Genomic DNA, 17,446 nt, shown 5'->3' with positions numbered 1-17,446 from the left:
CAGCAATGTTTCCTCTGCAGAGGAGCTCAGTGCACAGCTGAACCTATGGGGTGTCAGGAATCCCTTCCAGCCCTACACAGCCTGGGAACTCTACCACCTTTTGCCTACGGGAGTGAAGAGCTCTGTAGCTGCAGGCAGGACCGCACAAGCAAAGGGTTTTGGTCAAGCTGCACATGAGTTTGTAAAGAAGCCTTCATAACTTGTGCCTGGAACCTGACGCCAAAGAACTTCTGCTGGATTTCATCTGTGAAATTTGGGATTTAAAGAGATAGGCATGATCTGAGGAAGAGCTAGCTCTGTCAGATCATAGCAGAAGCTGAAAAGTTCAGCTGAAGAAAAGATGTCTGCATCTCTCATATCCAGTTTGACCCGATCTTCTTTGGTAAGGTGTCTTTTGTGGATCACTTTAATTAAGTGGGCTGTCACACAGAAGCAGGCATCTTTTTATGCAGGCAGGTTCCTAGTGTTAATATAGAGACAAGACTGTCAGAGTGAGCAAGCCACTGGTCTAAATTCATCTATGAGTTTGGGGCAGTCGTCTGTAGGCAAGAGGTTAATGCCAGCACAGCTCTGAGAAAAGACTGGCTCCTAAAATATCATATCTGAATGTATGGTCTTCTCGAGCTACAAAAATCTGTCAGGCTCATTGCCAAGAGGAATTGGGTTGCACATGCTGCAGCTTTGGTTCCTTGGTGCTCCAGCAGGATGATCTACACACATATACATTTCCAAATCCAGCACAGCCTTTTTTCTTTAAATAGCAGTGGGTGCCAAGGAATTTTCCCCCAGCAGTTTTACACCCTCTGGATGAACATGCTGTATTCCATAGGGATCAAACATCTAGGAGGAAAAATCCTGATTAATAAAAGCCACAGTCAGCTCTCCTATCTCCTCTGCACAGCAGCCTACAAAGGTGTTCCACCTAAGTGCTTGCTCTGCAAGAATCCAGACTCTCAGCAGTCTATGTGTAAGTTATTTTTATGCAATTTGAAGACTAAACTCCTGGTGTCTTCAGGCAGTTGGCTGAGGCACCTGACACAGCAGCAACACCTGCCTTGGGTCCATCTGCAACAAGGAGAGAGCAGACCCACTCAATGCTGATTAGGATCTTATTTGCAAATATCATCCCACTCACACAAGAAAAAATGTGTAAATGTGTGTTTCTGTGGGTGTCCAAAAAGTTGATGTGTTTTCACATCCTTACAGTTTCACAGGATAATTTGATCCTGTCTGAAAATGCAGGCTAAGGTATTTAAAAGCAAAGAGAATAATCTGTGGAGAGGAATACAGTATCCTGCTAAAAATGTTATCTGTCTGGTCTGGGAATACTTACATTCTAAGGAGGCTATAAATGAATATGTAACCACTTTGATGCTGTGATGACCCTCACGTGGTCTTGGGACATGCTGCATAGTATTCTTTAGCTGCCACACCACTGAAAGTAATGGGAGCATGCATAACAGAGCCAGCCTGGAGCTAAGAATTGCCTCCAGGAACTGCCAGACTGTCCTGCCTGATATAACGTGCTAATGATTTCAAAACAATGTAATTCTGCTATTTTAGATGCAATAAATGCTATTTATTAATTCCAAATCAAAAGCACATATGGGCTGAGTCCCACATTTTAATACGTGGAAGACTACTGCTGTTGCTATACAAACCATAAATCATTTTTGTAAGAAGGAGGGAAATATCTATCACTGAGTACCTAAATCATTTTAGGGTAGTAATGTTGCATGTCATAAAAAATATTACCTAATATAAATTTTAACCAATAAAAGTGCAAAGTTTAGTTATTCCAACTCATTATATTTCTTATTGGAAACTATTTGGACAATCCCTGCACATTTGCTTTGCCCTTGTGAGCATTTCTAATTTTAGCATGAATGATCATTCATCTAAGAATTCATGCCTGAAATGAAATGATTCATCATTTGTTATTCTCTTCCAATAAATGTTTGTTACCCAGTCACAGGAGGGAAAGCACAGAGTTACTATGCAGCTCCTCACACAGCACAAATAGTGAGTAGCAGCAAGAAGCATTGAGCCAGTTCTGGAGGTTAACTGTATCAGTCCAAAGTAATATCAGATATAAATCCCTCTTCTTTCCCTTCAAGCTCCACCAGAGAAACAATCATTCCCAGCTAAGCATAATTCAATTCTTATCAAGAGCATCTCACTTTTACTGCTGAGCTTGCTAGAGCTGGTGGCAGGACAAGACATCCTGGTGGCAGGATAAGCCTCTCCCTCCCCAGATTGAGGAAGCACAGCTGTCCTGCCTGTGTTTCAGTGGCTCTGTACTTCCTTGACTGGTCAGGTGCCATTGGTGCTGGCTTGCATTTTAATTCTAACAGCAAATGGAAAAACAGAAATTTCAAACACAGAAAAATATTAAAACCAAAACAAGGCTTTTATTGAAGGTCCAAGTGGGCATGATGAACTGTGTGCTAGGCTGTACTAAAACAAAGCAATACAGCCAGGTCTTTGTGTTCCCCAGCATTGCTCCAGCACTGTTTTCCATCAAAGAGTACCTGGGCTGTCACCTGTCTCCCTACTCTTTATGGTTCAGTAAATCTGACAGTGTCCCACTGTCAAGAGAGAATTCAGAAACCTGGATTCATAGCATCCTGTGTGATGTGTTGTATTACCCATTAGCTTCAACACTATGAGAGCAAGTGCAAAACAGAGGTCAGCCATCAGACTGGAGCAGCTGGGGAAAGTGTGTTTGTAAACTCATCTCAAATCTGTTGAGCTCTGATTCCTACACCATTTGGTATGAACGTAATTTTTTTATCTGATATACTGAGCTTACCCTTTTTCCCCTAGAATAAAATAAATTGTCTGGACTCCACAGTTGAGCAAACTGTGCATGCATGTCTTTTACAGACCAGGTCTAGTACACAAAAAAAAAAAAAAAAAAAAAAAAAAAAAAAAAAAAAAAAAAAAAATCCAAATAAATATGTAAAAAGAATTCCACAGGAAAAATGGCTCTGGATTCTGAAGTCCCTAATTTTGGAGAAAAGGAATGTTTGTGTTTTGTTTGAGAAGTAAAAAACAGGAGGACTTAATTATTCAGGATTTTTTTTCAGTATTGGAATTATTGTTAATTCTGCTACCACCCAAAAAACAAATTAAAAGTCAAGGAAGAAAGTCAACATATAGCTCATGCTGTAGTTGACACCATGACAGCCCAATCCCCAGATCTTGGCTGGAGTCTCCCATGTCGTGTAAAGAATGATACAATCAAATAAATGGCCTTTGTCACTGTGGCTCACAATAACTGGACTTGCTTTCAACACAGCCAGTTCTGCTCCTTTGGAGCTGTGTCTGGGGTGGTTATGGATTCTCAGGTTCCTCTGCTGCCACATGAGGCTGCTGTGTAAGTGCTCCCTTGTGGCCTTCCTGCTGACTGGTGATGCTCCAGTATCCTGTTCCTACATTGTGCATCCCTGCCCAGAACCTCCTGGTTACTCTCCCTACTCCTGTGTTGTGCACAGTAGAGTGCTTTCCCTCTCCTTCTACTTCAACTTTATGAAGAGAGGGTCTGAAAATACATTTCTCTTCCATATTAAGGTAAGGTGAATATCCCATGATTGGTTTTTAGGCACTTTGCAAAGGGCAGAAAGCATCAAAAGACTGTGCTAAATAAATTTCTGTAGTGTTGGGCTTTGCTTTGTTAAAGATTTCCTAGGCTTGTAAGCACATCTTACTCCCACATGCTGATCAGTTCTGCTCAGCCAATTTCTGTCCTTGGTGCTTTCATCTTACTTTTTTGGTTCACGGTTGACATACACATGCTTTGAATAATTTGCGAGCTAATCATTAGCCTTCCCTGCAAAAGGTGTGTTTCTGCTAACTATCCCCTCTCCCTTTTTTTCAATACCATGCACTTTTAATTACATCTCCTGCAAAGGTGACCTGAGTTTTTGTGTCATGCCTCGGAGAAAGCAGTTCAGAGCACACTGGACTACACTGCATGGCACACACTGCACAGCATTTTCACCACTGCATTAGTGCTGCTCATTTGCGTTTGTAAATTTGACATCAGTAAGATTTTCTCTATGTTTCAGTGTCTTACATAAGCAGGACTTAGTGGGAACCACTAAAATGAATCTAAAATGAAGATGGCAAGTAACAGGCTCAATCATTTGGAAAGTGCAACTCATTAAAGAGAGCAGAGCACTCATATTACTTTTGGTCCATCTTTACTGCTTCCAGAAGGACAGTTTTCATGGGCAGATGATCAGCTCTTCCAGCTGTTGAAATGCTTCTGGAAGGACTATCATTCAAGATAAAGCTGTATGTCACTGGCTGACGTCTGCAGGAAGAGGGTGGCTTGGCTCCAGGGCTGGGCCCTGCCAGGCAGAAGGCTGCTGGGAGGTCAGTCCTGTGACAGCCCTCACTGAACCTCACTGCTCAGTCTAATGACCCCTCTCAAGTCCAGGCATTGCATTGGCATGCAGGACAGCAGGATCAGAGCCTAGCAAGGCCTGGTATTTTGAACCCAGGCAGAATAGCAACTAATTTATATGCTGATTGTTACCATGTCATGAACATCCCCATTTCCTCATTGCTTGTGAGGCCCTGGCTGGCATCAAGAAGCACCTTACACCAAGAAGCATTGCCAGAAGCTTGAATTTGAGCTGCAATGCCAAAATCCAGTCTAGCATGACAGTATTCTCATCACAGCTTGTGAATGGAGGGAAAGCCAGTTCTGGGAGTTGCCTTTGCTGCCTCAAAGCAGACATTCAGCACCATGTGAAGTCTCACCTACCATCACATTGCTACCTCAGGGGCAGAGAGAGGTTTCCTAGAAGTCCTGTGTCACATATGCCAACCTCATGCAGTATTCTGGGTGCTAGAAAGTGCCTTGAATAGCAATAGGTACTGGTGTATGGGCAGCTGAACCTGCTTCTGGTGGGCAGCCAGCTGAACCAGGCCAGCTTCATGCTAGTGGAAGGATTTAGATATATGAGCAGAGGTTTCTGTTTCTGCTGTATACACCCCAGTCCCCACATGGCACAGATCCTGAAGATCTTCTGTCAGAGCCACTGGTCCCTTTGGCAGGTCACTGCACCCTGTGTATTCCTGATGATACCTCCTTCCTGCAACCGAACCATCCATCTCTGCCAGGTGGGAAGACAGCCTGGACACACGGTGCTCAGACAGACTCCCACCTACACCCACAAGCAGGTTCCTTTATTTGGAGCGGAATTCCATTCCCAGTTTACCAGAGGCAAGTTTTTTTAAGTGTTCCCAAACATTAATGCCTTTGGTCTGATTCTCAGACTGAGCCAAATTAGCATGGGACACAAGAGACTCTGCAAGGAGCTGTGCCTTTAGACCTTAGTTAGCCATTTAGTTAGCCATTGTTAGATATATCAGTATGTAATTGAAAGTTGCAACCTTATGGGGGCAATGTACAAAATCTCACCTGCCTGATTGTGAAATCATTAACTATTTTATTGTTCTTTGTCATCTTTGTTTTTTTCTCTAGCAGTAATAGGCATTTTTCCCTATTAGAAGCAATCACGAACTAGATTTAGACTGAAATAACACACTGGTAATCAATTAAAATCATAACTGTTTTTTTTTTTAGCTATTATTTCATTCCACTGTAATATGAAATTGAAGAAAAGGATCCAGCCCAACTAGGTTAAGCTCCCACAATCAGCATAAAACGGCCTTAGTGGATGCTCACACCAAAAAACCTGATGACAGCCCCTTATGCCCTTTTGTTCCTGCAGCAGTGTCCCTTTAGCTGTGGGATGAGTTGAGTCAGGAAATTATGATCTGACAAGGAGTTTTGCTGTGTTTTGTACGTGGTTAGTTTTCAAACCAGATGTGGCTCAGCCAGGCACTTCACAGAACTTAATGCTGGCACATGAAAAACATGGGAACAAGTGAATAAAAATTAAGCCTATTATAAAACCACAATCTACAAAAGTGTCTAACAAATTTTTAATTTATGGTCTGGGGAAATTAATGCATCTTGAAACACTTGGACTAGGTAAAAACTATTAATAGCTGAAGTGCTAAAGCCTTTGTTTCCTCTGCAAAGCAGCAGTGACTGATCAGCAATCACTCTTGTGTGCTGATCTTGCAAGCCTAACAGTCTTTTTCCCACTGCTGAGTGAGTCCCAGATGGTTCATAGAGCTATTTGTCCTACATACTTCTAAGGATCCATTATCTGGATAGCTGACTTGTGCAGCAAATGATTTTCCAACCCAGAATATTTCCTCTCAGTCCTCTGTGCTATGGTTTTCAGGCATGCACGCAATATTTAAATTTATATATTTATTATTTATTATGGAGTCATTCCTTTGAAAGAGACTCCATTGCATAAAGAAGAAAGAGCACATTTAATGCTGCAATCAGAATATAGTGAGGATTTGAGGATTGAGATCATTCTACTGCCACAGGGCCAGAAATTTTGCAGCTGAGATTGTCATAACCCAAACACCTGCCTAGTTTATTTCTGAATATTCATGCCAATGATGCTGATCTTGTAGCTCTAAAAAAGCAGGCTGCAGACCCCATGAAAAAAGGCAGAGTGTCTGATGGTTTGTAGGGCAGGGAGAGGTTGCAGGAAAAGCTTATGCTTGGCTGAGGAAAAAGTAGATCTTTTTTATTTTGCAAGTAGTGCAGAGTTTATATAGCTGACAGCCTTGTCTTACAGATGTTTTTTTGGAAAAAGCAGTGGAATGGTAGGATGAGTTTTGCTAAGGCAGGAACAGCAGCCCTCTTTAAGAAATACTCCTGCAAAGTCACAAGTTGCCAGTTCTACCTCCCAGTGTGGTGGTGGGTAGAACCTGTAACTGCACAGCAGGATGGCAGCAAGGCCAGAAATGTCCTCCTGCAGCAAGCCAGCCCACCTCAGCCCACATCCCCTCTCTTCATTCCCCCTCAGCTAGCAGGCAGGCTGAACTGCCCTGCACTGGGCAGTGTTTCCTGGCAGACTCTTCTGTGTTCCATGTGAGCAGAACAAAGGCAGGTGACCGTCAGCTGCTTACACAGCTCCCATCCAAGGGCTCCCCATTCTCAAAATACACCTTAGATGTGATTTTTCTCATGCTGGCTCATGGGAGGGATCTGTAAGGGAAGGATAGCACATGTGATCAGATTCCTTTTACCCAAGGTTACATACAAGCCCAGCCAGGGCATCTCTGCCTGCCAGCACAGGACTGGATCCCCCTCCTTGACATGGCACAGGGAACAGCCCCAATGTGCACTAACAGCAGCTTTACTTGTCTGCATCTGGCTCCCACATCTGTCCTGGCCAAAGAAGGGCACAGGTATGGCTGTAAACAACATGCCCATGGAATGCAGAATCTGTGGTGAGAGCATCATATTTATGCCCAACACATGCAGAGCACCTATAGGGAAGCATGTGTGTTATAGCAGCATAAAATGTTGTAAACAGCCTCCATCTAGGATAAATAAAAAAGGTGGCATTGCTGACATTAAGACTGGTTGCTGTGTTGCCCTATTCTTTGCGGAATTGTTTTCATCTTGGCAAAGGAGGCTCAGACATCATTTGGAAATGTAACACAGTCAGTTTTCAAGCTTGAATCACAGAAACCTCCGTCACCCCATGCAAATGTTTAGAAAGAGGCACCATGACCCCTCTTCATGTGCATAAGTCATGGGCCCAGCCAACATAAGAACATTATAAGGAAAACATGTCACTGCAGCAGGTGCAGCAACTGCTTAATGGATTTTTCATCTCCTTTGCTGAGCACATTCACTGCTTGCTGAACTTTATACTGGCTTTCAGAGTCACTATATAAAACTGGCAAGTTTTCTGGCTTGTCACACCTTGGAATTACACAGAAATCCTGAACTCCCTCAAATCCATTTAAACACCCTATTAGCACAGTACTTCTGCTTAGACTGGTTTGGGGATTTTTAGAAAAAGATACAAAAACACAAAAGCAACAATAAAATATGCTTTGCCATGGCTCCAGCAGTTTCACAGTCACTTGACACCTGCCTTCATAAATCAGCTTACAGCCCTGCCAAGATGAGTTTCTTTGAAATACCCTTTTATTACTTCACAGGGAACTAGCTTTTTGCCATTGCAGACTCAGACCAAGCCTATGCTTCCTGGAACAGCTTGTACTCCATCCTCTCCTCTTCTTCCAAAACAGAGACTTGTTTTAAAACCACTGTGCTGGTTCAGACTGCAGCTCCTGGGCAAGCATGTAGAGGAGAAAAGGTGAGAAGCAGCTGAGCCAAAATGAGGGTATCAGTAGGATAGAATCTAGTTTCTAAGGTGGAAGGAAGTCATCATGTTCAGAAGCCGTAGGCTAAGAGAAGGGTCCTTCAGAAAATACCTTGGTGATAGTGTTGGTGTGCACAAAACACATCTGGTGTGAGACATGCTTCTGCCAACAAGGCATGGATAGGATCCCAGACCATCAGGTGCTTTCTTCAACCAGCACAAGAAGTGGATTAGGAGCAGTTCTGAGCCCCTTTGTGCCACACTCAGATGACTCACTGGAACCTGGCCTACAGCCATTCAAAATTAATCTCTTTTATCCAATTCCTTATGTAGTGCTCGGAGCATACTGAAAAAAGAGTAGTTCAGCCCATTCAAGAAGACCAGCCCAGGTCTATTGTTTGCAGAGAGTTAATTTCCCTTGATTATCCTTTGATTTGACTTTTAAATACCCTGGTAGCAACCTGCCTGTTGAGGCAGAATGGAGTCAACAGCAACTGTAGTAAACATCAGGACATTTTGACCTTGCTGCTGTGGAGCAGGCTACTAGCAAGAGCTTAGCTTGAGGTGGCAGTCTGTTTTGACATGCACAGATTTTTTTTTTTTGTTTTCTTGATTGAGGACTAGAAGACTAGAATATCTACATTTAGTCATCTTCATGTCAGCTGGGTACTTAGGTCCCCGTAATGGAAAACTTATCAGTACAGTCAGCCTGGCCATGACATTAGTTTAATTCTTGGCAAACCAAGTTATTTCCTAGAATCCCTTGACTGTACTGGGAAGTTAAATAACCTTGGACATGGCCCAGTTGCTGAATGCCAAACTGGATGCTTCAGGATGTTATTTCAGGTCTTGATGTGCTGTACTGGGAGGTCCTGTGTTGCATCTGCCACCTCCTTGTAGGTGTCTCGGATTTCCTGTAGCATCTCAAGCAACATGAGAAGTCTCCGTGGAGGCAACTGAATCACCCTTTGAGCTCAGGTGTCGACATCTCTGTGCAAACCCTTCAGCGTAGGTACTCCAGCTCTGAGCTGAATCTTACATAAGGCAGCTGCGTGGCAGCTAACACAGCCAGTCTTCACAAGAAGGCTTTGCTGCACCTCCTCATACTGGTGTGTGTTGAAAGAGCCATCCCCCACAGCATTGCACTCAGCCTGCACCTCAGCATTTTTGTCCCTGCATCCTTTCTGCTCCATAGGGAAGCTCTCCTCTTCTGCTCTGTTCAAGAATCTTGCCCATTGAGTTCTGGGCCTTTCTGCTGCTCCAGGCAAGTGGGATTTGTTGTAGTTGACTCCAGACTAGCGTTGCATATTGGGCTGATTTGGTCTTTAGTGGTGTTTGTATTGATGATGCTATTAAGTGTTGTGACCTGTGGTAGGAAATGGAAACATTTTTCTCTAGTTGACAATCATCTCACTGCTGATACTGCAACTCTATGCTTTGACTGTTTTATCAAAAATGCTTGGGCCCCTACCACACTCCCCCGGTCCCCTCCCTTCCTCCTGTAGCTCTGCAGGAGTTGTGCTGACAGCATTTTCTGAAAATATCTACACTCAGCATTCCCCCCAAAGGGGAATTTCCCAAGACAAAGAGGAAACTACAGTAGGAGGATCTGCTCAAGGCTGTTCAGAAGAAAGGTATGATTCTTGGGCTCTCCTCTCACTCTACTTAGTCACATTGTTTCATTCAATGAAATATTAGGAAAAAGGTGTTGCAGTCAGAATATTTTTGAAGGAAAATAAAAGGTCAAGAATATAAGGAGATGGCCAGTCTAGAGTAAGGAAGCTGTTGAATAATTGCATTCCTGAAAGATTTCAGCTAAATGCTAGGTAAAACTCCAGCACCAGGGAGTGGGTGTAAACATAAATGGGATTGGTGAGTTTGAGTCAAGTTACCATCTTTTTAGCACATTTATAAAAGTGATGGATCAATGGACAACCATCAATTCTCCAGGATTTTGCCAACCGCCATGCAGCCTCACCAAGACACCTCCTTTTTTCCTGACAATCTTATTAAAAGCTGCATGCTGTTTCACTAAAACCAAAACTATTATAGGAAATATAACAGTAGTTTTACTAAATTTTATTAGTAATATCTTGGGGTTCAGAGTTATATTTCTTGTGAGATGGAGAAAGAGACTGATAATGAGACTGATAATCTTATTGCACAAGACTGAGCATCACTTGAGTTTGATTCCCTTTGCCAGGTGAGTAAAGGCCTTAATAAACACTTTTTCTCTTTTCCCTGATTTTTTTCTGAAAAATTTCAAAAGCCTTTTGATCATCAGTGTGACTAAAATAACTGTTAACATCTCAAAACATTTTGCAAGATAGAATTCATATTTCCAGCTAGTCCAACTAACAGCCAAATGTGTGAGTCTTCTTGTTCCACTCCCATTCCATAAAGCTTATGAAAGATTAAAATAAAGGCATGCACTGAAGAAATTACCGCAGACAATGTCAATATAGGTTCTTGAAACTGGTCTATGTGACTCAGAGTAGCTTGACATCATCATCCTTTGTTTTTGGAAATGTCTAAAACTGATCTTCATCAAACTGTTTCCCAGTGGTGGTTTTGGGCAGGCAATCCAAAATAATCTCTTCAGGACATTAAAGTATGAGATATACCAGGCTTGGGAGTCAGAAAGTATCCACTATAGCACACAAGTTGTTAACAAGCAAAGTCACCGGGATCTTGCTGATCCTAGGAAGAATGCACCACTGATGGGAGCTGGATATGGAACATCCAGGCACCAAAGCCTGGTGCCCTTAGCACTCAAAGTCATCCCACCACCACCATGCTCATTTTAAAAGAGTTTGAGGATACAGTTGACTGTGCATCTTCCCTCATTAACTTTGTAGGTTATATTCTCTCTTCCTAAAGAAATACAATGAGAAAGCATGCACAACAAAAGCAGGAGGGTTAAGATAACAAAAGCTTGTATAATTCTTAAGCCAGTTACTTGTAGTTTCATGATCTGACAAATCTCTTTTCCCATAGTGGGAATCCTGACTTAGGAAGTGCTGTGACTGGGATGATATGGATTTTGAAGACCGCTGGAGACCAAGTCTGACTCTTACAAACACAGTGATATTTTCAGAGAATACCACAGCTTTATCTATTATCAAAACAACAGAGCTCTGTTAAGTTTTGGCCAAGTTTCTCAGCTTACAAGGAAGTCACTGCAGTTTTCTGCAACTGAGAAAGTTTGACCCAACACTCCTACCTTGCCTTAGGTCAGCTCTTGCCTAAGAAGAGCCAAATGGCACATCTCTGCAGAACCCAGGTGATGGAGGATCTGCTGACAGGAAATGAACCATCAGTTTAATGCAAGCTTGTCAGTGGATGTAGGCAGGTAAGAAGAATATTGTGACTGATGATCACAGTGGCTAGTGATAGACTGGGGAGACCCAGCACTGACGTGTGACATCTGCCATTATCCATCACAGCTCTGACTGCTGTCTTCTGATTACTTGGGGGCTGAATTATTGAGCAGACCTAATTCATGGCAAGCTGCCACTTGTGTTCCTGGGAAGGGCAAATATAATAAGAAACAAATGCCTCAACTACAATTTTGTACAGTCTCCAAGTCTCTCCCATTGTGCTTCCCTGCGGGGTAAGAGAAAAGGCAGAGGGGAGATGTAACTGCATGGCGAATGGCTTTGCATGGCAGTGACAGGTATTCAGAGGCAGTAAGACTTCCTGTCATCAGAGAACCAGCACCAACGAAATGTTAAGCCAGTGGAAAGGCAGCACCTTTGAAAAGGAGAAGGCGTACTCAAAAATTTGGCAGGATCAAGCCCTCTATTATAGTTCTCTCTTTACGTCCCAAAGCCCTCAGACAATGAACATGAACTTCTGGGACTATAACTAAATGTAAAATCATCTGCAAAAGCATGCTCCAGCCATATAATTTATTGGCATGTGGGTCAGTGCAGAAACTGGCACATGGCCCATTTGTGTTCATAGTCAACTTCTGTGCCACAGAGAGCCAGAATCTATGATTTTCAGTCCAGAGGTGGTCCTGACATTTAAGCATTCATTTTCACTACAAAATCAAAAGTAAATTTCAGGTTTTCAAGGCATCACCCGTAGAAGATCATGGTTTGAGAGCAACACAAGGTGGAGGAGGCAGCACTGGGAAATGGAGCTGTAGGACACGAAGCAGCACTTGCTTCCAGCTGCAAGCCACACGTCTGGCACTGCCACCACACAGGGACCCCGAGGAGGATGGAACTGCAAACTCAGTGCCAGGGAGGGAGGCACAGCCATGCTGCACCTGCCCACAACCTGACCCCTGCCTTTGGGGTCTTTTCCAGTTAAATAAATCAAGCATCATTTGGAGTAAATGTGATCAAAAAAGTGGTTTATAGTCACCTGATCTTTTAAGAGATGGTGAGGTAAAACTCTTTATTGAATCTGTGTAAGTTAACTACCAATGGGGTGATACTGTCTCTGAGTCAGCACTGAAAGAAATATTTATCTCTATTATTTCTTGCTATAAAATTGACTCCATTGTGATTCCTTTTCATAAAAAGTGCTTATAAATTTGCTTTGCATAAGAAAGGGAGCAATAGCAAAACCAGCTACAGATTATGAAGTAGCACTTCTGTATCAAAAACAGATTCTAGTGAAAAAAACCCTTTCCTTCTATTCAGAGATACTTCCAATTATCTTCAAAATGAGATTCCTGAATGGTGCCCTCAATGAAACTGATACAGTTCCAATAAAGTCAGTGAGATGACACATGTTTGAATGATGGCAGTACAATACACCCCTGCATGTTTATTGCATTTGTCAAACACATTCAAAAGGATAAAAAGTGTATAAATAAATGCAGCCTCTGTATGTATCAGTATTTTTACTGAATGGTTGTATATGGTTTTAAGTTCATATAAAAGTGGATTTCGGGCTTTTTCCTTCAAGTGGCCTTTCACACTTCATAAATTTGCTCGTCCCAGGCCTTATGTCCCAGGCCTTAACCTGTAACATCAGCAAAATACAAGAAGAAAACTCCTGTGAAAATTCAGTGATATAACTGTCGCATTAACTGTGTATACATTTCTGTTTTGGGAAGAAAAGCTTATTGTATTTTGATTAATTGTCTTTGACAGACTAATCTAAGAGCATGAATAGATTCTATTACAGGCTATTAACTCTGTAGCAGTCCTGGGGTTGGGAGTGTTTCCAGGTCTGCTTTTGATCCTACCAGACCTTAATGATACTGTTTGTATTAACATTAGCAGTGGCATTTTTAAAAAATTCAATATTAATTGAATCCTCATTTCTTCATTATTTCCTATGTGCTGCACTTTTCCACAAGAAGCATGACTCATGCCATCAAATGCCTGGGGAATTATCTCCACCTTGTAAGCTGCAAAATACATTCTACCATCCGGTTAATTTATGGCAGAAATTTGGAAGTCTGCTGAGCTGGACACAGCTAGCTGGCAATGGATGCATTGTTGTTAAAGATGAGCAACATGTGACAGTAATATCAAATTAACTTATGGAGACAAAATGCATGCAAATTGCAATAAGCTATAATAAAGAAATGAAAGGACATGATGCTCTGTATATTTGCAGAGGCTCATTTCTGTGGTTGTTTTATACACATTGATTATTCTTAATTTTATTAAGTGATTGAAGCAGAGATGGCACAAGTAGAGATGCCTGACTATTGAATGTACCAGGGCAGAAGTCCTTGGCTTGGAGTTGACCAGAGGGATAGGATAACCCTGAAAATAGCTCCATTTAGCAGAAAAGCCTTCAAGGGGATGAGGTAGATTGTTGAAGTCGCAGGTGTCGTTTTGTGAGGCTGCTAACTCACACAAAAACCACAAACTCTCAGGTCTGTGCCAGGCTCCACCTTGAATAATACTGCGCAAAGGCTGGGTCTCTGCAAAGTGCTGGCTGGGGTTTTCTAACATGCTCTCCCAGCTGGGGAATAGAGAGATTGCGACATACAGGAAAGAGAGAGTTTCTGCAGGCGGGTCTGACAAAAAATGTACGTCTCTTTAATTAGAACTTTCTATAGGAAACATTGCCTTTTGATGAAAACTCCATTCAAAATGTTAAAAAGCTATTTGTTTTTTTAGCAGTTGGTAATGACTCTTCCTCACCAAAAACTGCTAAAAATTTGGGGGCTTTCTAGCATCACTGTTTCAAGGAAAGCAGCAATGTTCAAAGAAAATATGTATTTTTTTGAAGATTTTATTTAAATAAAGTTCCAGTTTATCTTCAAAAATAATGCTTTTGCGGGAAATTTTTTGGTCTGCCCTTTGAAAAGAATAAATCTCACTGGAAGTTGTCAGAGTAAATCCCCCCAAGTCATTTATATCAAACCCGTACAAAACATTTTTAGGAACTGGAAACCCCATAAAAATCACTCCAAGTCATTCTCTAAATGTTTGTAAGGTTTTCTGTGTATCATCCTTTTGAAAGCCCTACCAAGAGCACCACAAAATTTTGATAAGGGCTGCACATCTGACAGGTCAAGCCTGAACAGTCCAAAACATAAAACAGTACCTTAAAACGAGCATGGGTACCAGTGAGGAGATGGGCTCTGTTGGATGCAGTTTTTTTCAGTGCTGCTTGTAGGAGACTGGGTGGTCTTCAAGACAGGTGTTGCTTTTTAATTTACAGAAATCCATAGCACATACTCAGAGGAGGGATATGTTTTCCTTTGTGAGCTACCATGTCCAGTTACTATAAATCACTGGTTTTCCAGCTGTTCCTCAGCACATACAATCCCCAAAATTTGCCTGAACAAGGCAAATTTGCCTCTGTGCTTGCTAAACAGAACCAGCCAGGGGGAGAAATCTCAAATAAAATGCTGCACATTCTGCAGACTCTGACTTCAAGGCCCCTGTGCTGCTGCAGCACTGGGGTGATCTTGAGAACAACAGCCTGAGTGCTTTGGATGTTCAGACTCAAGGACTTCCACGTCCAGTTCATCCTGTTCACATGCAAAGTGTGGGTTTGTCCCCATAATTTGGGCTGCCTAGCCCACAGGCAATTTTCAGATGTTTGCATTCACCATGGATTTTACCCAGACCTGGGCCAGTGTGTGCTCCTGCAGTCTGCCCTGTGTGAGTGATGGCCTCTTGCTCACCCTCAGCAGACGTGTTTAAGAAGGTGTGAAATGGTTTGGGGTAAAGCCAAGGACAAGAAAACCCAGCTCACTTCCTCTGGCTACTTGAGGTAAACACCACTGTTGCTTAAGATGTGCCAGCATACCAGTCTGCAGACAGAGAAGACTTTTTAAATAGAATTAATAACAAAAAATTATTTATCGTTGCCTTTATTTATTGACTAAGCATAAGTTGACCATCTCTGCAGGCTAATCTTAAGCTCCTCAGATCACAGATGTGTTTAACTTGATTGCCTAAGGGTCACTTGGGTGCATTTTGCCTAGGATATCCCCCCTACAACTCTTCATTCCTGATGTCCCCTTTTTTTAAAGGAGCTGTTTTCCTCCTAATCTGTATTCAAAAGTCAGTTATGATCTTCTCACACAAAGCCTGGCTGCATTTGCTGGTGAGCTGAGGAAACAACACACTCCCATGCTCCCCATTCATGCAGTGTGCATAGAGCCTGTCCTGGTCCCTACACAAATCTCTTATGGAGAAATGTGGTTTATTTGCACTGAGCATCAGGTCTAGTGACAATTTTGAGCTCAGAGAAGCGCAGAGAGGACACAGAGAGGATAAGTAACAGCCTGCAATGGGCCCAGGAATGGAGGATGGAACTCTTTGCCCAAATCCCCAAGTTCATCTATCTTTTGGCTTCCCACAGCACACAGAACTCACTACATTCCACCAGGAGCAATTACAGTCATGAGAAAAAAGCACAGAACAGAATGCTGATGTGGCTTGTTGAAATTTAGGGAAGCCTCAATTACAGAGTGCTGTATTTTTGACATCATTGTAATTTTAAAATTAAAGACTGTTTTCCACCATTAAGCATGTCAGTCATAGCTCCTGCTCTGTTCCTAGGTTCACTTTCCTAGGGAAACAAAGCTTACATCTATCCCATTGGTCAGTTTCTCATTTCTGTTCTCATAGTAATTTTAGCACTCATGGCCAGTTTTATCCAGATTTGAAGGGAAGGCAGGACCTTTTTGAAGCACAGGGGCTTGGAAGAGATGAGAAACCCACTACAGAGGAGCTGGGTATCAGGGAGAGCGATGCTGGCCACCAGGCTTCACCAGCAGTGCTGCAGGTGTGAAATGGCTCAGGGTATTCCTTATCCCACATTCAGCTTGCTTGGTAGGTACCGCACAGCCTTTCAGTCTTCTCCCAGTCCAGCCCCCGTAATGTGATCAGTCATAAAGGTGGCCTGGTTAGAAGGAGAAAATTCCTGAAGAGAAGAAGTCATCTGCTGAAAAGTACTGACAGAGAAAGGACAGCCGGCCTGGTGCTGCTGAAGAATGGGATCCCCTCTAAGGATGGAGCTTGTAAACAAGAAGCATCTTTGAAAAGTGCAGCCAGAGTGCATAGGCACTGAAGACATCCTGAAATATTGTAAATAAGCAGAAAAAATGAGGGTAAAACCGACTTATCACCTGAGAAAAACAGTCTGGGAAAACAGACCGGAAATCAGTCTGGGAAAATAAAATTGCTCTGAAAGAGCAGAGAACATCATAATGTATTGGCTGTTACAGGTGAAACCAGACATTAACAGCACCTATTGACTGCATGAAGTAGGATGCCTTATGCCCTCTTATGTCCGTATATTATTTAAAAAATGTGGTTTGTTTATCCAAAACTGAGGTCCTGTGTCACTCTGAGCTTTCCGGTAGAACCCCACACAAACTTTCTACAGGATCTTGGGCTGTCACCACAGATGTCTTGCTGACCCCTGGCTGACCCCAGGAAGTGAGTATCTCTGTTATGCTTTTAGTTCAGTCTGTTATCCCCTCTTTTGGGGATAGCTGGGGGTGTAGTCCTCCCTACTGACTGATCTGTCCTTCCCCTTTTGAGTTTTCCTTCTGAAATTAATTTGCTTCCTACTGATGTTATATATATCAGTATATACCCTCATTGTTTTCTAGTGACAAGTTGTGGTAATAGGTAAGAATACAGAACTTCTTGGTTGTTCTTATTATTGATTGTACTACATTACTAATTCATGCCATCATTGATTGATACCATGGTATTGATTGAGACTGTAATTGATTGATGCTAGTAATACATAATAGCTTGAGACATATATAAATATAT

The 17,446-nt window shown here is 42.4% G+C and overlaps 1 long non-coding RNA gene across 2 annotated transcripts; it reads left to right on the top strand.

Annotated features, from left to right (window-relative positions):
• Positions 1–11,456: 11,456 nt before the first annotated feature.
• Positions 11,457–13,799, top strand: LOC121339495. Of its 2 annotated transcripts, none has more exons than XR_005953189.1 (2): positions 11,457–11,577; positions 13,549–13,799. It is a non-coding gene; the product is annotated as an uncharacterized LOC121339495 (long non-coding RNA). The 2 variants fall into 2 exon arrangements; XR_005953190.1 differs by having other exon boundaries at positions 13,546–13,799.
• Positions 13,800–17,446: the final 3,647 nt, after the last annotated feature.

The sequence above is a fragment of the Onychostruthus taczanowskii genome, unplaced genomic scaffold (assembly GCF_017590055.1).
Source record: "Onychostruthus taczanowskii isolate IOZ18803 unplaced genomic scaffold, ASM1759005v1 scaffold35, whole genome shotgun sequence".
Lineage (NCBI taxonomy): Eukaryota > Metazoa > Chordata > Aves > Passeriformes > Passeridae > Onychostruthus > Onychostruthus taczanowskii.
The sequence above is the reverse complement of the archived record's forward strand: the minus strand, read 5'-3'. Positions and strand labels throughout refer to the sequence as shown.